Consider the following 18,035-nt stretch of genomic DNA (forward strand, 5'->3'; position numbering starts at 1 on the left):
AACTTCCTAGAGTTGTGTTCGACACAGTGAAGAGATCCTAGAGAAAGAAAAGAACAAGATCCAAAAGGAGTTAAAAACCTCTCTGAATTACTAATGAGCTAAGGCAAAAATTATCTAATGCCTGGAGAGCTTCTCTCTTCCTCCCCCTTCACATCTTGTTTTGGTTTTGCTCTTTTATCTGAGCAGCAGTTTTGAGAAAAATGAGTGTTTAACAAATCATGTTATCAAAAAAACCAATTAATATCACAGGAACATAGAACATACAGACAGTAGGCTCTAAACCTCAAATTAATAAATTACCAAGTAATATAGAGTTTTGTTGAAAAAATCCAGGCACCTGATATATAGGTGGGCTATACCAGAATATGATAGTTTGTTGGCTCTCCCTGCTCACAAACCATGTGTTCCAAGTAGAAAAAAAAACCAAACAATTTTTTATTCCTGATGACTTTTGACAGTCGCTCTGACAATAGAGCACTCTGATGACTTGTACCAACCACCTTTCAGGTGAAAAAATGCGCTGAATATGCTAGGAAAATACAATTTTCTGTCTTATTTGAATACAGTGTTGGTAAAAAAACCCTGCAGAAATCTTACCCTTAACTGCACATAGTGTCAGGGTCCCGAGGCACTAAAAGGTCTTTATTTAGGGGTTGCTAATAAGATTTGCTTCCTCCATTGATCTTGAACTCTTCTTGTTGCCATGAACTTGCATGACCATGTGGACTCTTGGCTGGGCCTGGCCACCATCTCCAGGTTTGCCTTGTGGTGAGATGGGCTTTGGCTGATAAAGCCCTGTGGGGTCCCCTGTGGCTCCCTGTCCTGAGGACTGTCCTGCTGTGCCACCATCCTGCAGGTAGTGGGTGGGCAGGAGAGTAGCCCATAGTGAACTCGCTAGGTTTGCTCTAGGGAACATTCTCATTCCTCTTCTCTTTCCTTTGGCTTCCATGGTGCCAAAGGAATGTCCTTCCAGGGTATAGCACTATGGGAAACACTTAGAACTTGACCACGTGAACTAATACCTTTGGTTGTTGCAGTTATAAACTCTAAATGAAGATTCGACACCTTGGTTGGAGATGTAGTATCTTGCACGGAGTGGATTGTGGTTGTTTGTCGTGGTTTGGACCTTGTTTTCCCCCAGAGGCTAAGAGAAGTGGTAGACCCCAAGGGGTGGAAACCCTTGGAAGTTTTGAAGTTTTGCCCAATGGGCGCTCCTGCAGAAATGTAAACATATCACAACCAGACCGGAAGAGAAGAGTTGTAGTTTTTGGTTGTTGTAGGAGAGGTGGCCATGTTGTGAGCCACGAGGTAGGGGCTCTGTGCCCCTTGGGGCCTCTGGCCCCCTCCAGCCCCTGGCTGGGGGGCTGCAGGGACCTGGAACAGCATAAAGCTGGGCTAGGTGCCTGTAGTTAAGACGGGAGATGTTCTCTCCATGGGCGCAGAGCAGCAGCCGACGCTGACCAGAGAAACGGTGGCAGAGAGCCAGGAGATAAGAACCTGAACTGAAGGAGCAGCAGAAACAACATGCAGCACCGGAGAAAAGACTCCTGGAAAGGGAGAGAGAGAGAACCAGCAGCTGAGAGACAGTGGCACAGAAGCCCTGCAAGAAGGAGCTGAGTCTCCTGCAAGAGATACCAGACCTTCACGAAGACCCCCCTGTGTCTTCGTGATATGACGTGGTGATACGACCTTGTCTGGGGTTACGAAGCCCACGGAAGACCCCTCGGGTGAGGCGATGGGGCCGGGGGAATTTGATATCTCCCTCGTTGAGTGCTGGCAGAAAGCCAGCAATCAGCTGCTGCATGTGGAGAAGAGAGACAGAACCTGCTGCATTAGAAGATCCTGCTGCTTAAGGACTGGAAGGGATCTGTCCTTCTTTCCCTCCTGGACTTTTATTTGGAGGGGAGAAGAGATCTGGTCCATTGTAAATACTATATGTCATGGTAGAGATAGTTATGATCATGTGTATAATGTGATATGGTATTTATTTGTACAGTCATTGTAATATATTCCCTTTCCCCCACTTTGAGTCTGGTGTGTTTTGTCTGGAAAAGCCCCTCTCACATAGGGTTGAGATGTGGGAGGGGGATGGAGCGAGGGGATTGGATTTTGGGACTATCTCAAACCGTGACATTGTTAGATTGACAAAATATAGTTAAACTATTTTTAATTGTCATCTTTCAATTCCATTTAGGTAGTTTCAAAATGCTTATCCTGTATGGCAACAGCTCTTTTTCAGCAAAATGTGACATGAAATTGTAAATATCTTGGTTTGACCCTAGAGCTAAGGATGAGAACTGTATAGTGTAGGTCAAAAGTCTAAGGTTTAGGACTGATCAGCTGCTGATCTGCTTCCTAGAGGAAGATGTGACAGCTGTGGGACACTGTCTGCCTCTGTCTTTTCATGGAATCATAGAGAATCATTTCGTTTGGAATGGAGCTTAAAGATCATCCAGTTCTGAACCCCCTGCCATGGTCAGGGACAACTTTCAATAGACCAGGTTGCTCAGAGTCCCATCCAACCAGGCCTTGAACACTTCCAGGGATGGCACATCCACAACTTCTCTGGGCAACCTGTTCCAGTGCATCACCACCCTTGTAGTAAAGAATTTCTTCCCTATATCTAACCTAAATTATTCCTCTTTCTGTTTGAACCCATTACTCCATGTCCTATCACTACAGTGCCTGTTTCCTTTTATCTGTTGTTGTCCTCTAGTTGTTGCTTGTCTTCAATTGCATGTTCAGGAAGGACTGCTTTTCCTCTTTGAAATGTCCAGGGCACACATGTGGTCTGGGGACACAGAGAATCGGGTTTTCTTCCCAGAATTGGGTAGGCCACATAGCATATCTGGATATGTTGATGCTTGTGGCTTCTTTTGCCAGACAGAAATTACAGTGGGGGTGTTGTTAAAGGAGGAATGTAATGGGTAGGTCTTGCTTTAAAACCTGTGGTGAGAGAGCTGTTTCAAAGGTGCTGCACAGGCTGCCTACAGACCCTGCAAGGCATTGTGACATCTACTACATTTGTTTCCATTGCCATGCTCTACTTAAACACATACAAAAGAACAGTCAAGCTGGGAATGACTCTCACAGTTGCTGAGGCAGGACTCTGTAATGGCAGGGTTAGCAATGCCTGCAGTTACATAGCCTGTCTAGGAGCTGGTCCCTTTCTTCTTTTAGTTCACCTCAGGTTTTCAATTTCCCACTGAATTTAACAGGCTCCCTTTCTTGGAATGTTTAAGATCTGACCTTAAAATGACTTATGTTATTCCTATAGTTCACTGACTTGCAAGTTGATGTGGTTGCTATGGTTTTATGCAAAGGGCAGGGTGATCTTATTGCTATCTCTTTTAAAGTGATCAGCAGTACTTGATCTGTTCTACACTTACAATATGAATATTTAGAAACGGCTGAAAAGAGGCACAAAAGTATAAGCATGCAGAACAAACTGACAGAGCAGTCCCAGCATGTCCTTCAATACAGCTGAGCAGTCTGCAGATAATTCAAGCCTTTACAGAGTGTCTCCTGCCTTGAACAAAGTGATTGCAAGGGGTTATGATGTACTTGCCTAGTCCTGCTGGCCCCAGGATGCCATTGACCTTCTTGCCCACCTGGGCCCATTGCTGGCTCTTGTTCAGCTGCTGACAACCAGCACCCCCAGATCCTTTTCCAGACACTCTTGCCCAAGCTTGGAGTTTTTGCCTGGGGTTGTTGTGACCCAAGTGCAGAACCTGGCACTTGGCCTTATTGAACCTCTTACCATTGTCCCCAACCCATCAATCCAGCCTGTCCAGATCCCTCTACAGAGCCTCCCTCCAGCAGATCAGCATTCCTGCTCAACTTGGTGTCATCTGTGATTTACTGAGGTTGCCCTTGATCCCCTTTTCCAGATCATTGATAAAGATATCAAACAGAACTGGCCCAAGTCCTGAGCTGGAGGACCCCACTCATGACTGGCTGACAGCTGGATGTAACTCCATTCCCCAACACTCTCTAAACCCATCCATCCATCCATCCATCCGTCCAATTTTACCCCAGCTGGACACTGTAGTGGATCTGCCAGTGAGACAACCTTGTGGTCATGAGGAACATCTGCCCGAAAACCTCTTCTCCCTCCTGACTAGCCCAACAGGAACCAGATCCCTGCTTCCTACACAGCCTCTGCACCTGCTCCCAGTTGTGATGCCCCCTTTCCAGGAGGCATAGGAGGGATTTCCCCTTTGTAAATATGTTAATAAAACTGTTTGTTTGTGTTAAGAAATCCCGTGTCTCTGGGTGTCTGGGCAAGACTGTGTTGCGGGTGATACCCCTTGGCTCCATCTCCCCTCTGTAACAGAGAGATGAAGTTTGCACTGCGATTTACATTTGCAGTGGTACACTCAGACACTTTAACACCTCCCTGTCTTTTCTCTTCCTGGTGTTCTTGACATCTCCTCCTCCCTACATCTTTCCCCATGTCTTGGAACACCTCTCAAGTTGCTTCAAAAGATGCTGCTGAAATCAGCAGTTCCATCATGGGGTCTTGCTGCTTCTCCTTGGGCTGTTCCTTTAAGAAGTGTGGTCCCACCAAGTGAACCCCAAAGCTCTGCCAAGGCTATCACGTTACCTATTTCTGACCACAGCTGGAGGCTCAGTCACCCCTGAACACAGTTTGACGGCTGCTGGGAGATGGCCGTGTATACACAGACCTCCACAGACCTCCTGATTTTTTTCCTGCACTCCTCCTCCAAAGTGGGAGTGTTGCCTATATCTCCCAGGCAGCTGAGAAGGTCACTCTTGGTGCAAGCAAATCTGTGTCTGTGGCCCAGGTGTCCAGGCTTGGCAGCGCTGGAGCTGCTGGGGAGGCCTGTGTGAGAAGATGCAAAATGCTGCCTGGCAGAGTGAAGAGTGAGGAAAAGAAGTGTGAGGAAGGAACAGCTCTGCAACCAACAATATGAGAGGAGGAGAAGGAGGAGGAGAAGGAGGAGGAGGATGAGGTGCTCCAGGTAATAGAGTAAGGATCCACACCAGTGGTCACAGGTCCCCACACTGGAGCACCTGGACATTTCCTGAAGAAACTGTGGCCCATACAGAGCCCCTGCAACACAAGGTTTATCCTGAAAGACTGCAGCCCTTTTAAGGGGCCCCATGACAGAACAGGTGACAAGTGTGAGTAGGATGGAGCAGCAGAATGGAGCTGGTGGACTATTCCCATGCATCCTGTCTCTGGATCCCAGGGAGAAAAGATCAGCCCCTCCCCCTTTGCTTTCCCTCCTCAAGGAGATGGAGAGAGCAATGATATTGTCCTGGAGCCTCCTTTTCTCCAGGCTAAACAATCCCAGCTCCCTCATTTGCTCCTCATAAAACAGAAGTGGCCCCAAGACTGAGCCACAGGGAGCCCCACTGGCGACCAGCTGCCAGCTGGATGTAACTCCATTCTCCACCACTCTTTGGACTCGGACAGACAGGTTTTTACCCAGTGAAGAGGACACCTGACCAAGTCATGAGGAGCCAGTTTGTCCAGGAGAATTCTGTGGGAAATGGTGTCAAAGGCTTTATTAAACTCCAGGTAGGCAGTATCCACAGCCTTTTCCTCATCCACTAAGCGGGTCACCTTGTCATAGAAATAGGTCAGGTAGGTCAATCAGAACCTGTCTTTTGCAAATCCCTGCTGGCTGAGCCTGATTCCCTGGCTGTCCTGCATGTGCCATTCGAGATGCTCCATGACCTTTCCTGGCACCGAGGTCAGGCTGGCAGGGCTGTATTTCTTCTTGCTGTCCAGTTCTGAGTACCAGAGACTCTTGTATGTCCTCCTGGATCCAGCTGTGAGTGGTGCCTGCAGAGGTGCAGGGGGTTGTGCTGCATTATGTGCTGCAACAGGTGCTTTCCATTTCCTACCTCTCACACGGTTCTTTCACTAGGAGGTTATGTTTTCTGTATGTTGACAGAAGAGCTGTATTGCACACCCAGCACCCAATATATTCTTCAACAGGAGGGCTGAGAATAGACCTTTGTTTCAAAATAGACAGTAGTGTTTTAGGGCAGCAGACCATATGGTCCTCCAAAGCCTATTTCTGTAAGGTTTTAAAAATAATCAGACACTCTCTTATTTATATGTAATATGTAATTACACAGCACCTTTCAAATGTCTTTTCTTGGAAAATTGTGTCCAGTCACCTTGCAGGCCCTCTTTTTACATGCCCAGTGTTGACTGTGAATATTTATTTTGCACTACAACCACTGTTTTAAACAGGCAGTCTGTCTGCACAATGTAATGTCTTTGCTATGAGGAGAGGGAGTGTATGGCATCAATCTGTCTCCCTTTCACTCCTAAGTTTTCTTTACCTGTTGCAGTCTCTTTATTCAATAAGCCAGAGGCCACATTAGGCAAATCTTTTTCCTTGAGTCATGGTCTCTGAACCCAACATTAGCTGTGGTTTTTACCCTACCAGTCCCTCCCTAGTGAGTAAGGGTGGGGAGGTAAACACCACTTAGCTAATATGCTTTGTGATCTTGTCAGTCCTTGTGACAAGATAACTAACACTGTGTTATTTTGCATGTCTATATTACATGTCAAAAATAAAGTTAAAATAGCCTGAAGAGCCTAATTTGAATCTCCTAGCATCAGAAAATTCAGCATGAAGATTGAATGCTATCCTTTCAAGAATATACTGAATTCTACTTCACATCCCCATTCAAAATATGTGCAGTAACATCCAACAGACCTCATCACATTGGCAATGAAGACAGAGGAAGTTGTGCCCCATCCAAAGGTGCTAAAGGCAGGCTTGGTGGATATAAAACCATAGAGTTTTTATCATATATAGCAGACTGTCTGCTAATAATTCATGGGAATCAGAGAATGAGAAATTATTAGAAAGATTGGGGGTTTTTTTGTTGTTGTTTTAACTTATTTAAATTCAATGTATAATACAAAAGAGATCTGAGTGCCTTCATGGCATTAATTAAAAATGTTAGTAACTTCACAGAGCCTGAACTTCAGAAAGCTCACTGCTTTGAAAGATTCTATCAGTATAAAAATAAATTCTTTATACTTAAAATGGAGAGCATAATAAAATCCATAAGGATATTGCCTTGCCTAAAGGCGATTGTGAGTGGTAATCTTCTGTTGATTCTGTTGGTGCCAGTATTTCACTTGAGGACTCAATGATAGGGAGTGGGAAGGAAATTATTTGTTTTATCCCAGAGGAGGTTTTGAGATATTTATTTTTTTCCTTGTGCAGCAGAAAGAAAACTGATATCCTGAAAATTTTCAAGGTCTGATAATCTGAAAATTATGAATCATTTAATTTTTAAGTACCTTTTTAGAGGAAATTAGTAGGAATTATTGAACAGAAATGTGTAAAAAAATCACAAAGTTCATATTTTTAATTTTTGTTTTCTAAAACCTCTGAAAGGGAGATTTCCTATCAAAAAAGGTGATTAATAAATACATTTCAAGCAAAATTTAGGGTCAAATAGCTTATCACAGAAATTGGAAAGGACCTCTGGATCCAACCCTCCTGCTCAAGCAAGGCCACCATGTCCAGGCAGTTTTTCATTACTGAAGGATGGAGACTCCACCAGCTCCCTGGGCAACCTGTGCCAGTTCTCAGTGAAAAAATATTTCCTGGTGTTCAGGTAGAACCTCCTCTGTTTCACTTTGTGCCCACTGCCTCTGGTTCTGTCCCTGGGCACCACTGAAAAGAGCCTGTCTCTGTCCTCTTTGCACCCTCCTTTTGGATATTTGTACACATCAGTGAGATCCCTTCTGACCCTTTTCCTCTCTGGCTGAGCAGCCCCAGCTCTCCCAGCCTTTTCTCATAGAAGAGACACTCCACTTCCTCCATCATCTTAGTGCCAGCACTTTGCTGGCCTCTCTCAAGTAGCAACATGTCTTTCCTGTACTGATGATCCCAGAGCAGTTCCCAGCAGTCCAGGTGTGTCCTCACCAGTGCTGATAGAGGAGAAGAATCACCTCCCTCCACCTGCTGCCAAGGCTTTGTCTAAGCCAGCCCGGGATACCATTAACTCTTCTTTACCATGAGAGCACACAGCTGGCTCATGTTCAACTTGGTGCCCACCAGGGCCACCACAGGCCTTTTCTGCAGAGACAGCAGGACAGCTGGACAGCCCCCAGCATGTGCTGGTGCTTGGGGTTGTTCCTCATCAGGTGCATGATTTAGCACTTCTCCTTAATGAATGCTATGAGGTTCCTGCCAGCTCATTGCTCTCTGGACGGGAGCACAACCCCCTGGGGTACCAGCCACTCCTCCCAGTTTGGTGTCACCAGCAAACCTGCTGAGGGTAAGGGCCGTCCCATCACCCAGATCACTAGTGATGTTGAAGAGGACTGGACCCAGTATTGACTCCTGGGTTACTGTGGTAGTTACTGGCCTCCAACTTTTCAGTCCATCTCTCCATCTGCTCATTTGTCTCTCATTTCATCAGCTTCTCTTTGAGGATCTTATGACAGACTGTGTCAAAAGCCTTACTGAAGTCTAGGCAGACAATATCCACTGTTCTCCCCTCACTGCCAAGCCAACCAATTTTGATTTCTAAGAGTTTAGACATGACAAGTACAAAAGGATAACAAAGACTGACACTGCATAATGAAAACAGAGATGTGTGGAAGGTATTTCTGAAGTAGCTTTTAATATGTTTCTATATACATAAGATATATTGTGTAAATATACCTGTGAAGTTTATGAGCTAACTTAGCAATCTTGTCTGAATACAAAAAAAGAACAAGTGAACAAGATAAATGAAATATGTTTCAGGCTGAGTGGCATAACATGCTTTTGAGCTGTTCTTCACTGGATTCCTACACCCTTCTTATCTTACCTAAACCTTCAGATTGGTTATTCCTGTTATGCCGCAGCTGGTCATCTGTAAAGCAGAGGTGATGCTTCTTCCTTTGCCTGTCCTGCTATCTGGATTGGGAGCTACTCCATGTGGAATCCAGGTCCTCCAGCTTTATGCTTCTGCAAGCTCAATGTTTAGCCCAAATGTGTCTCTGTGAAAGGCCAGAGATCCCTCCCTCATGTTCAGAGATAGAAAACTACAAAATCTGGAGGGATGGTTGAGGCAGATATGGACTTGCTCTTCTTGGGCAGCAGTGCTGGCTTACAAGACTGAATTGAGAGGAGTGAAGTGAGGCAGAAAACAGACACAGCACTTCTGGGTGTGCTTTGAGACCTTCTAGATCCTCGGGTAGCTGCTTCTGGGTTTGTGGGGGGATCTCAGAAATCCTCTGAGGAAAGCTGGGGTGGCAGTTGCTGCTGGGTAGGGAGAGTTTAGAGGAATCATGGACTCCTGGCAAGCCCTGGGAGCCTCTCATGAGCTCTGTCAGCTGCTCCTGATTAAGGGATGCATTAAGGTTTTGGATTGAGCTGACTCCTGATAAAGCAGAAGAAAGAACCCTTTGAGCAGCTAAGAAGGGGGAAGCCCATTTAAAGGCCCACCTCAGGGCACATAACCGCTGTCCATCACTGTCTTCCACAGAGGCAGTAATGGCCATTGCTCATTATGTAATCTGAATTCTTTTTCTCCATTTTTGGCCTTCACAGTGATGTATGAAACCTGCTCACAAAACACGACTTTTAGTTAACTTTGCAAGCAGACAACTTTGTTCTTTTTGTTAGTAAATACGCTTTGCAGTTGTATTTGATATTACAAATTCCTCTATGAAACAGTTCAACAGATTCAGTGTATCTGTCACAAAAAATACTTCTTTCAGTGTTGTACTGCACAACTCCACTCTCAAGAAGTTGAGGTGTTTAAAGGTGAGTGAACTTTCTCCCATAGGGAAAGACTATGACTGCCTTTTGCCTCCACACCTTCCCAGCAGACCACCTTCCTCCACTTCTGTGGATAATTCACTTATTTCTGTTTCCAAATCCCCTGCCTGTCTTGCTCTTCTGAAGGCTTTCAGCAGCTCAGTTAAGGAGATCAGTCAGCAAGAAGCTCCCAAGTTCCCTGAGGAAACCCAAATGTTAGTCTTATGCCCCATGAACATATAAATGTTAATGCTCTGGGACATATGGGTCTGTCTTTGTTGGTGACACAGAGGGTTTTATAACCAACACTGCCTACCACGGCAACCCCTTTGTCCCTTCAAATACAGGTATGTCTATTTACATGGATCTGATTTGATATGCCCTTCTACATTTTTGTTTAGAAGGAGATCTCAACAGCTGATCAAACCTGAGACAATGAAAACAACAAAAGATCTTTCAGCCTGATATCACAGCTGCTGTGATTGCAAGTGCTAGATAGAAAAGGAGTCAATTCTTTTCTTTTCCTTTCCATAATTAAACAATTTACATTTGACGTAAATCTGACCACATGCAACCATTTGATCTCATGACAAAGTAGCAATCTCTTGCTTCCAACTAAAATTAACTTCTGTTGCACCCAAAGGTTTCAAATACTTAACTTCCAGCAGTTATGCCTAACCAGCAGGGAAAAGTGACTGGGGATCACTGCTCCCCAGCCCATATTCTGCACAGGCTTCTATTAGATTCTCATTCCTGTTCTGGGTCCTGATTCCTACTCTGTAAGTCATAGACTACCTGTGATCATAATCTTTCAGACAGCTCCATCTGAGCCAGCTGAAACCAAAAGTTGAGTCTTGATGAATTTCCATGTGCAAGGTCTTTCTTGGAGATTGGGAAGAGCCAACTGTAGAGTAAAAAGTAATTTTGTCAATGACAGCACAATTTCTTTGCCTAAGTATAAACATGTAGGGTCACTTCAGATACCCTTATATATGGTTTGCAGAGGGCTGGGAGACATTATACAGATCTTCATCCAAGCCATACTTTCTGGAGATACAGCCAGTGGCTGGATGGGGCATCCAAACAGCAAATAAAATCTCATATACATTTATGCAGCTGAATCCTTCCCTCAGAAGCAAAGAGGAACAAGAATAGGAGAAAAGCCTCAAGTCTGGTGTGCTGATTGCTTTAGCAGCAGCAAATCACCCCAGAGCATAGCAGAGGATGGCTGCATCTGACCTGCTGGCACAAGAAAAGGCTGCAGTGTTGCACCTTCCCAGACCTTCCTCATTTCCAGAAGGGCAATAAAGTTCACTATAATTGTCAGTCTGACCAATAAACCTCCCTGTCACAGAAATAATAGGGATGAAAAAAAAGTTCTGATTTAGGTATTTCAGTCATTTTTAAATGGGATTTGTCACACAGCTATTCACCAGTGAGAACAGAGATTGGATTATGTGTTCCTCCATTTGTTCTGGTGCCCAGGTACTGAAGTGACTGTGTGGAAAAGATCACATTGGAAACTCCTCGTGGTTTGGGTTTCAGCAGAATGAGCCCAATCTTTTCTTGTCAAAGTGAAACCTGAGGAGATGGCAAAACTCCCAGAGACCTTAATAAAAGCAGTAACAGACCCCACGACTCTGCTATGAGAATCAAATAAAGTGAAAACAGAGGGGCGAGGGACATCAGTCACTCTGAGCAAACATCACTCTGGAAATCACCAGACATACTGAAAAACATTAACACTGTTGTGGGACTGCATGCAAGATGAATAGCTTTTATAGAATTCTCTCTTTTTTTTTTTTTTGCATATATTTTGTATGTATTTGCTTAATTTGTGTTTTATACAGTGTTTACACACCTATTTCAACTCCTAGGTGAACAAAGATATTTTTTTCTAACCCCATAGGCTTACTGACTTGACAAAAAAATCAACCCAGAAGGAAAAAGTAGTCTTCTAAACCTTCTTTAATAAGCAATGTGAATTTTTGTTTGTTTGTTTGTGGTTTTTTTCCTTTTTATGTTTTTGCTGTACTAAAGATGGGTTCTGAGAATGTTGACACTTCTTCCAGAAAGAAGCTTTTATGTTTGGGTTTTTTTTAATGTCATTTGATCCTCTGTTGTGTTTTTAACAATGCAGAAGGAACCACTAATTCATCCATTATTTATTTCCTTTTTTGCTTTGCTATGTTTTGTTTTGTTCTTTTCAGTCACTGTGTTTTAATGCATTTTTGCCAGGTGTTTCAATTTTTATTTCTCATACGTCTTTGACACCTTAGTAAATGTGGTTCTTATTAATATTTAAGGGGTTTGGTTTTTCTGTTTTGTTTTGTAGGATGCAATACTAAAAATTCCCAGCATATGTTATAGTATCATACATTCTCCATGATGTATAAAGTCTCACTGAAGTGATTTGGGATCTTGGGATCACACCTCACAAAGGTCTCATTTCAAGGAGCTTTACTCATTGTCGTCATGTTGTCAGTTCCATCGCACCTGTTTGCTCTTTATGGCATATGTTGATCAAAATAATTTATATTAGAAATGCCAGACTATGGAACTGAGGTTGCATAAAGGACCATTCTTATGAAAGAAACATCACTTTCAGTTATTTAAGCCAGGACCCTTTTTTCTGAACTCCTTCCTCCATTTGAATCTTTGGAAGCAGAGGATCATGATTGCTGTGCTTATCACAGGATTTTTAACAAGAAAACTCCATAGCCAATCCCCCCAAAAATATGCTAAGAAACAGGAAAAAAAAGTTTGTGTGCATTCAGACCAGCCTTTGATTTTAATAGATACAATCCATTTTTTAACCTAATCCTGTTCTGAGCCTGGCTGTACCTTACCAAGGTGTTTAATATCTAAGTTCCTCTTTCAAAAGGTATGTAGAAACTTTCTTTTCATCAGAGATTTGGGAGTCAAAGCTGGGCAGTAGTGTGTAAGAAAGGTTTTCTATATATACATCTCATGATAACAAATTATATCAACAGAGTTTTAATTTAAAAATACAATTCAGTACCTTAATAGTGAAAGATGAAATCACTGTTGTGATCATTCCCAAAATAAATAATCTGATTTGTAATCTAAGAATTTAGAAAACACTTAAGAAAAATTAAACATATCCTAACATGTCTGTTCCAGGTGTCAAATACATAGCCTTAACTCTACCCTGCAGTTTTTCTATAAAAACAACTTTGCCTTTAAGCATGTATTTGTTCCAGTTTTTAACTGCAAACGCTGGTTGTGTGTACAACATACAACTGGAGCACTATATATTTAAAAGAAGGCAATCCAGAAAGCAGACTAGAAAAATGACTGTGTGCTGCTTATAATTAATAAATATAAGCCATTTTCTCCATGCCCATGAACAGCAACAGGGTAAATAAGTTTCTGCAAAGAACTTTATTCAGCAGTTACTGCAAGCTCGATTCTAGTTTACAATGCACCTGTTTCAAAGTATTAAAGGTTTACACTTTCTGAAACTTATTTTGACAAGAATGAGTATTAGCAATTATGAAAGTATAAAACAAGTACTTTAAATAAGCTGATGAGTACTCATACTTCACACTTAAATTTTTTAAAAATTTAAAATATGATAATAATTCCTGTGTTGCCACAGGAACATGAATTAAGTGATTGGTGTCTGTCTAGCTACTGGAGAAATTCATTTACCATCACTCTCACACAGAAGTATATGTACACTGATGAATAATACATACTAAAAAAATTGTTATATCATAGCAAAATACATATACTTGTCTGTTCTTTGCTTTATTAGAACACCAAGTTCTTTCTGTGACATGAGGTAAGATACCTAAGAAAACAGTTTGGCCATTCAAATGTTAAATCAGTGTAGAAATTATGCTTTTCGGACTCCAGAGCTGTCTGCCTTCCCCCTAACCCAAAACCAGGCTCACTGCTGTACAAATACACAGCGAGATTCATCTTCCTTAAGTAGAATTCTGCAGTCACAGGATTGCTGAGGCAGGAAGGCACCTCTGGAGATCACTTGGTCAAACCCCTTGCGCAGAGATGGGTCAGCTGGAGAAGGCTGCTTGGGGCTGTGTCCAGTCATGTTTTGAATATCTCTAAGGATGGAGACTCCACAGCCTGCCTGGGCACCCTTCTCCAGTGTTTGAGCACACTCACCATAACAGAGTATTTTGTTATGTTCAAATGGAATTTCCCTCATTCTAATTTGGGCTTACTGCCTCTGAATCACTGGGCACACAGAAAAGACCCTCCCTGAGCCTTTTCTCTGGGCTGAGCATTCCCAGCTCTCTGTGTCTGCTCATGTATAAGATGCTCCAAGTCCTTAATCATCTCTGTGACCTATCTCTGAACTTGCTCCGTCATGTCCCTCCTTCTTACTGTGAAGTTCAGCACAGGACCCAGAACTCCAGATGTTTCTCACCAGAGATGAGCAGAGGGAGGTGATCCTTCCTTCCTCGACCTGTTGATGATGCTCTGCCTATGCAGCTTAGAATTCTCTTTGCTGTCTCTGCTGGCTTGTGTGTCACTGTTGTGGTTTAACCCCAGCCACCAGCTAAGTACCACGCAGACACTTGCTCCCTCCTTGACCCCCCATGGGATGGGAAGAAGAATTGGAAAAACCTGTGGCTTGAGATAAAATTGTTTAATAATTGAATTAAATAAAATATAATGCTACTAATATGAATAATTGTAATGAAAAGGGAGATAATAAAGAAAGAAATAAAATTTAAGAGAAAACAAACAAGTGAGACACAATACAGTTGCTTACCACCTGCTGACTTGTTTGCAAACTTGCTGAAGGAACATTACTTCCCATCATCTGGATCATTAATGCAGATAATAAACAGTATTGTTCCTACCGTAGACCCCTGAGGTACCCCACTAGTGACTGATTTCATGTCCCTGATTATAACACTTTGAGTCTGGTAGTTTGGCCAGTTTTCAGTCCATCTCTTTGTCCACTTCCCTAGTCTACACTTAAACAGTTTGGAAAAGGGGGTGTTACAGGAATCAATGTTGAAAGGCTTACTAAACTCAAGATACACAATATCCAGTGCTCTTCCCTTACCCACTGAGCCACTCAAGGATATCAAGTTGGTCAGGCATGATTTTATCCATGCTGAGTACTTCCAATCATCTTATTTTTCATACTGTTTATGGATTATGGATTATTTGTTCCATCACATTCCCAGGGACTGATGGAAGCCTGACCAGGCTGTCATTCCTCAGATCCTCCTTCTTGACAGTAGCTGTGACATCCACTTTCTTCCAGCCCTTGAGGACCTTTCCCTGGCTGTCCCAACCTTTCAGAGGTAATTGAGTGGCCTTACAATGACCACTCTTCCACCAGGGTTTCTTCCAGCTGTCTGAACAAAGCCTCATCTACTATATCTTCCTGGACAGGCATTTGGATGATACTGATGTTGTGAAGGTGTGGATGCTGCCACTGAAGATGAGCTGAGAAACTACTTGAAGCCCCTGTCCAATGTGGGACATCACCACACCTTCCCCTGAAACCCTCCAGTGCAAGTGCAGATGCAGCTCATAGCTGCAGCTGTTAGACATCCTATATAATTTTCATTAGAGGAATTCCCTTACTTTCCCCCTGTTCTCTCATGACTTATTACACCCCTCACACAGGCAGAGCACTTGGAAAGACCTGCTGTTAAACAGTTCAACAGTAGCAGTGTTACCCTTGTATTAGAGATGTGGTGCCCCTTCTGTTTCTCCAGGTTGTTTGTATTTTGTGTCTGGATGATGTACGTGGAGGGTCTCCCTAAAGGGAGGGACAGCACCACCCTACATGTCAGGAAGCTCAGGTTAGATGCTTCTATAGGAAAATAAAATCATAAACACAACTGAAGGAGTGGAATTAAACAGCTCCCAGCTACCACATTTCCATGGTAGCCAAGCCAGTGACCCATTCCTCTGTTTCAACTTCCCTTGTGCTGGGACCCTTACAGTCTCTCTCAAGCATCTGGAAAGACTATTTTACATAAAAAAAAATTATATATTTGGCTAGTTAAAAGTATCTTAACTTTATCAACCATGTTGCCAGCTAGCAGTCCTTCATCAGGGATAAAAAGGAGGCTTTAGTCCTGATAACTTCTTAAGTTGTAATTTTCTGCCAGGAAGCTGTAAAAACTCTTTGGATCTTGTTTTTTTTCTCAAGTTACAGATGAACTCTTTATATACATGTACCACCAGTTACCAAATGCTACACTTTGTCCTTTTAGCAACCCACATCAATAAGATGCTGTTTGGTATTTAAAAATTAATGCCATGTTGCCAATTAGTCAGCCATGCCTCTGGTAACCTTATTCAATGCTATGGAGCTAATCGCTTCTGGAGGACCTTGACATATTTTATAATTGAACTGTCAGGTTTGCATTTTGCTCCAATTCATTCATATTTAAGTGTGAGTTGTTAACCACATTAAGTTGACTTCTTTTGAAGGCTGGTGGGAAGGATGGAGTCCTGATTCCCATGTTTATATGTGATCACAGTATTCCTGCAGAGTGCTGGTAGGGAAAAGGATTTTGCTATCATTTTGTGAGCTAAATGAAAGGTTGACGATGGTTCATCTGTGGATGCACTGCTTATGGACTGACTGGTATTCTCTTCCTGTTTCCTTTTGCTTTCTCAGAATCAGAGATTCATGGAATGGTTTGGGTTGGAAGGCACCTTTAAAGGTTGTATAATCCAATCCCCTTGTAATAAACAAGGGCCTCTTCAACAAGATCAGGTTGCTCTGAACCCCATCCAACCCGGCCTTGAATGTTTCCAGGGTTGGGGCACCTCCCACCCCTCTGGGCAGCCTGTTCCAGTGTTTGACCACCCTCACTGCAAAAAATTTCTTCTTGCCTGTCTATAATCATGTGTGTCTTCCTTCTTGTCTAAAACTCTGGTCTTACCTCTTGGGGGAAGGGATCCCTATCAATTTTATTTACACAGCCCTTAACTACAAGTTCTAAGTCAGATAGTAAACAAACCAATGCTCTAATATCCTCCCTTGTTCTCCTTCCTTATTCATTAGCTTAAGAGACTTGGCAGCTACAAGAAAAGGATGTAATTCCTAGTGTAGATTACTGAGTAGCATTAAGCCTGCTTCAACAAACCTTCTTTGCATCAGTAGTATGGTAGTATGTATCCCTGTGAAGCAAAATCTTCATGTGGAATTGCGTGTCATTGGAATAGGCTTATATCAAAATGCAAAGAGAAATATCCACACTTCTGGTAGCTCTCTGCCATGCTTGCCCAGACTTACTTTCTAAAATGAGATTAAGCTGCTTGAATTGAAATCCATGTGTCATGTGTGGAACTGAATGGGGTTAGAAAGAGGGTCTATAGGCAGCTGAGACAAAACAGTTTAAGGAGATACTGTTTTCATGGGGCATTATGTGCAGAACTCTTAAGCACCTAAAGCAGCAGTGTCCATGAGATTTGCAGGGGATTTACAGAGGGGAAAACCCACCAAATTCAACAGTGTGACCGTTTAAATACTCCCATCAGGCTGGGAGGTACCTGTTCCTCATGTATTGCTCAGAATGGTTCCAGCTCTCAGTAGAAACAGTCTGTTGTTTATTCTTGCTGGACACATTCAAAATCTGGCACATTTGGAGTTGTAATGCCTTGAATTTCAAGGAATCAGATAGCATTAACTGCTTCCACTGCACTGTGCAGAATATGTGAGCCATGAATAAACAGTAATCCCTGCTACCAGTCTGCAGCTGATTCCCATCACCTCCAGTACATCAAGCCAAATTTGAACTGAGCTATGGGATCCAGAGGAGCAGCACTTAGGTTGAATTTGACCTGTTGCACGTTTGTACCATATAGTACTGACACTCTACTTTCTCCTACAGACTTATTTAAACTTAAACTTCTGATGCTTTTTAGTTACTTTGAATAAGGTTGGACTCAATGATCTCAGAGGTCTTTCCAACCTAATTTCTTCGGTGATTCTGTAAATGAAGATGGTCAGCAGTTCTCTGCTACAAAAAGGGTAAGTATGTTCTTACTCCAGTCCACTGGAATAAGTGTCCACTTTATGAAGAGAAAATTGACTACTCTTGTTAGGGCATTAGATCATAAAAACATAATTAAATCTGAGATGGCTATTTCTTGAAAAAGGTGTGAAATATATTGTCCAAAATGAATTCTCAGATTTGATCTTCAGTAGAACAAAATTAGCCTCTGAGTCTTGATACACCCTTGTTCTGCTGGAAAAGATCCCTGTTTATCACCAGTCAGGGGTCTGCCTTTCAAAATGGCCATGAC

General features: G+C 42.8%; 1 long non-coding RNA gene across 1 annotated transcript; it reads right to left on the bottom strand.

Annotated features, from left to right (window-relative positions):
• Window positions 1–615: 615 nt before the first annotated feature.
• Window positions 616–2,940, bottom strand: LOC135407158 (uncharacterized). Its single transcript, XR_010426734.1, has 2 exons — window positions 2,686–2,940; window positions 616–850 (listed from the first exon to the last, which is right to left on the bottom strand). It is a non-coding gene; the product is annotated as an uncharacterized LOC135407158 (long non-coding RNA).
• Between the last annotated feature and the right edge of the window lie 15,095 nt (window positions 2,941–18,035).

Source organism: Pseudopipra pipra, chromosome 2 (assembly GCF_036250125.1).
Source record: "Pseudopipra pipra isolate bDixPip1 chromosome 2, bDixPip1.hap1, whole genome shotgun sequence".
In the NCBI taxonomy this organism is placed as follows: Eukaryota; Metazoa; Chordata; class Aves; order Passeriformes; family Pipridae; genus Pseudopipra; species Pseudopipra pipra.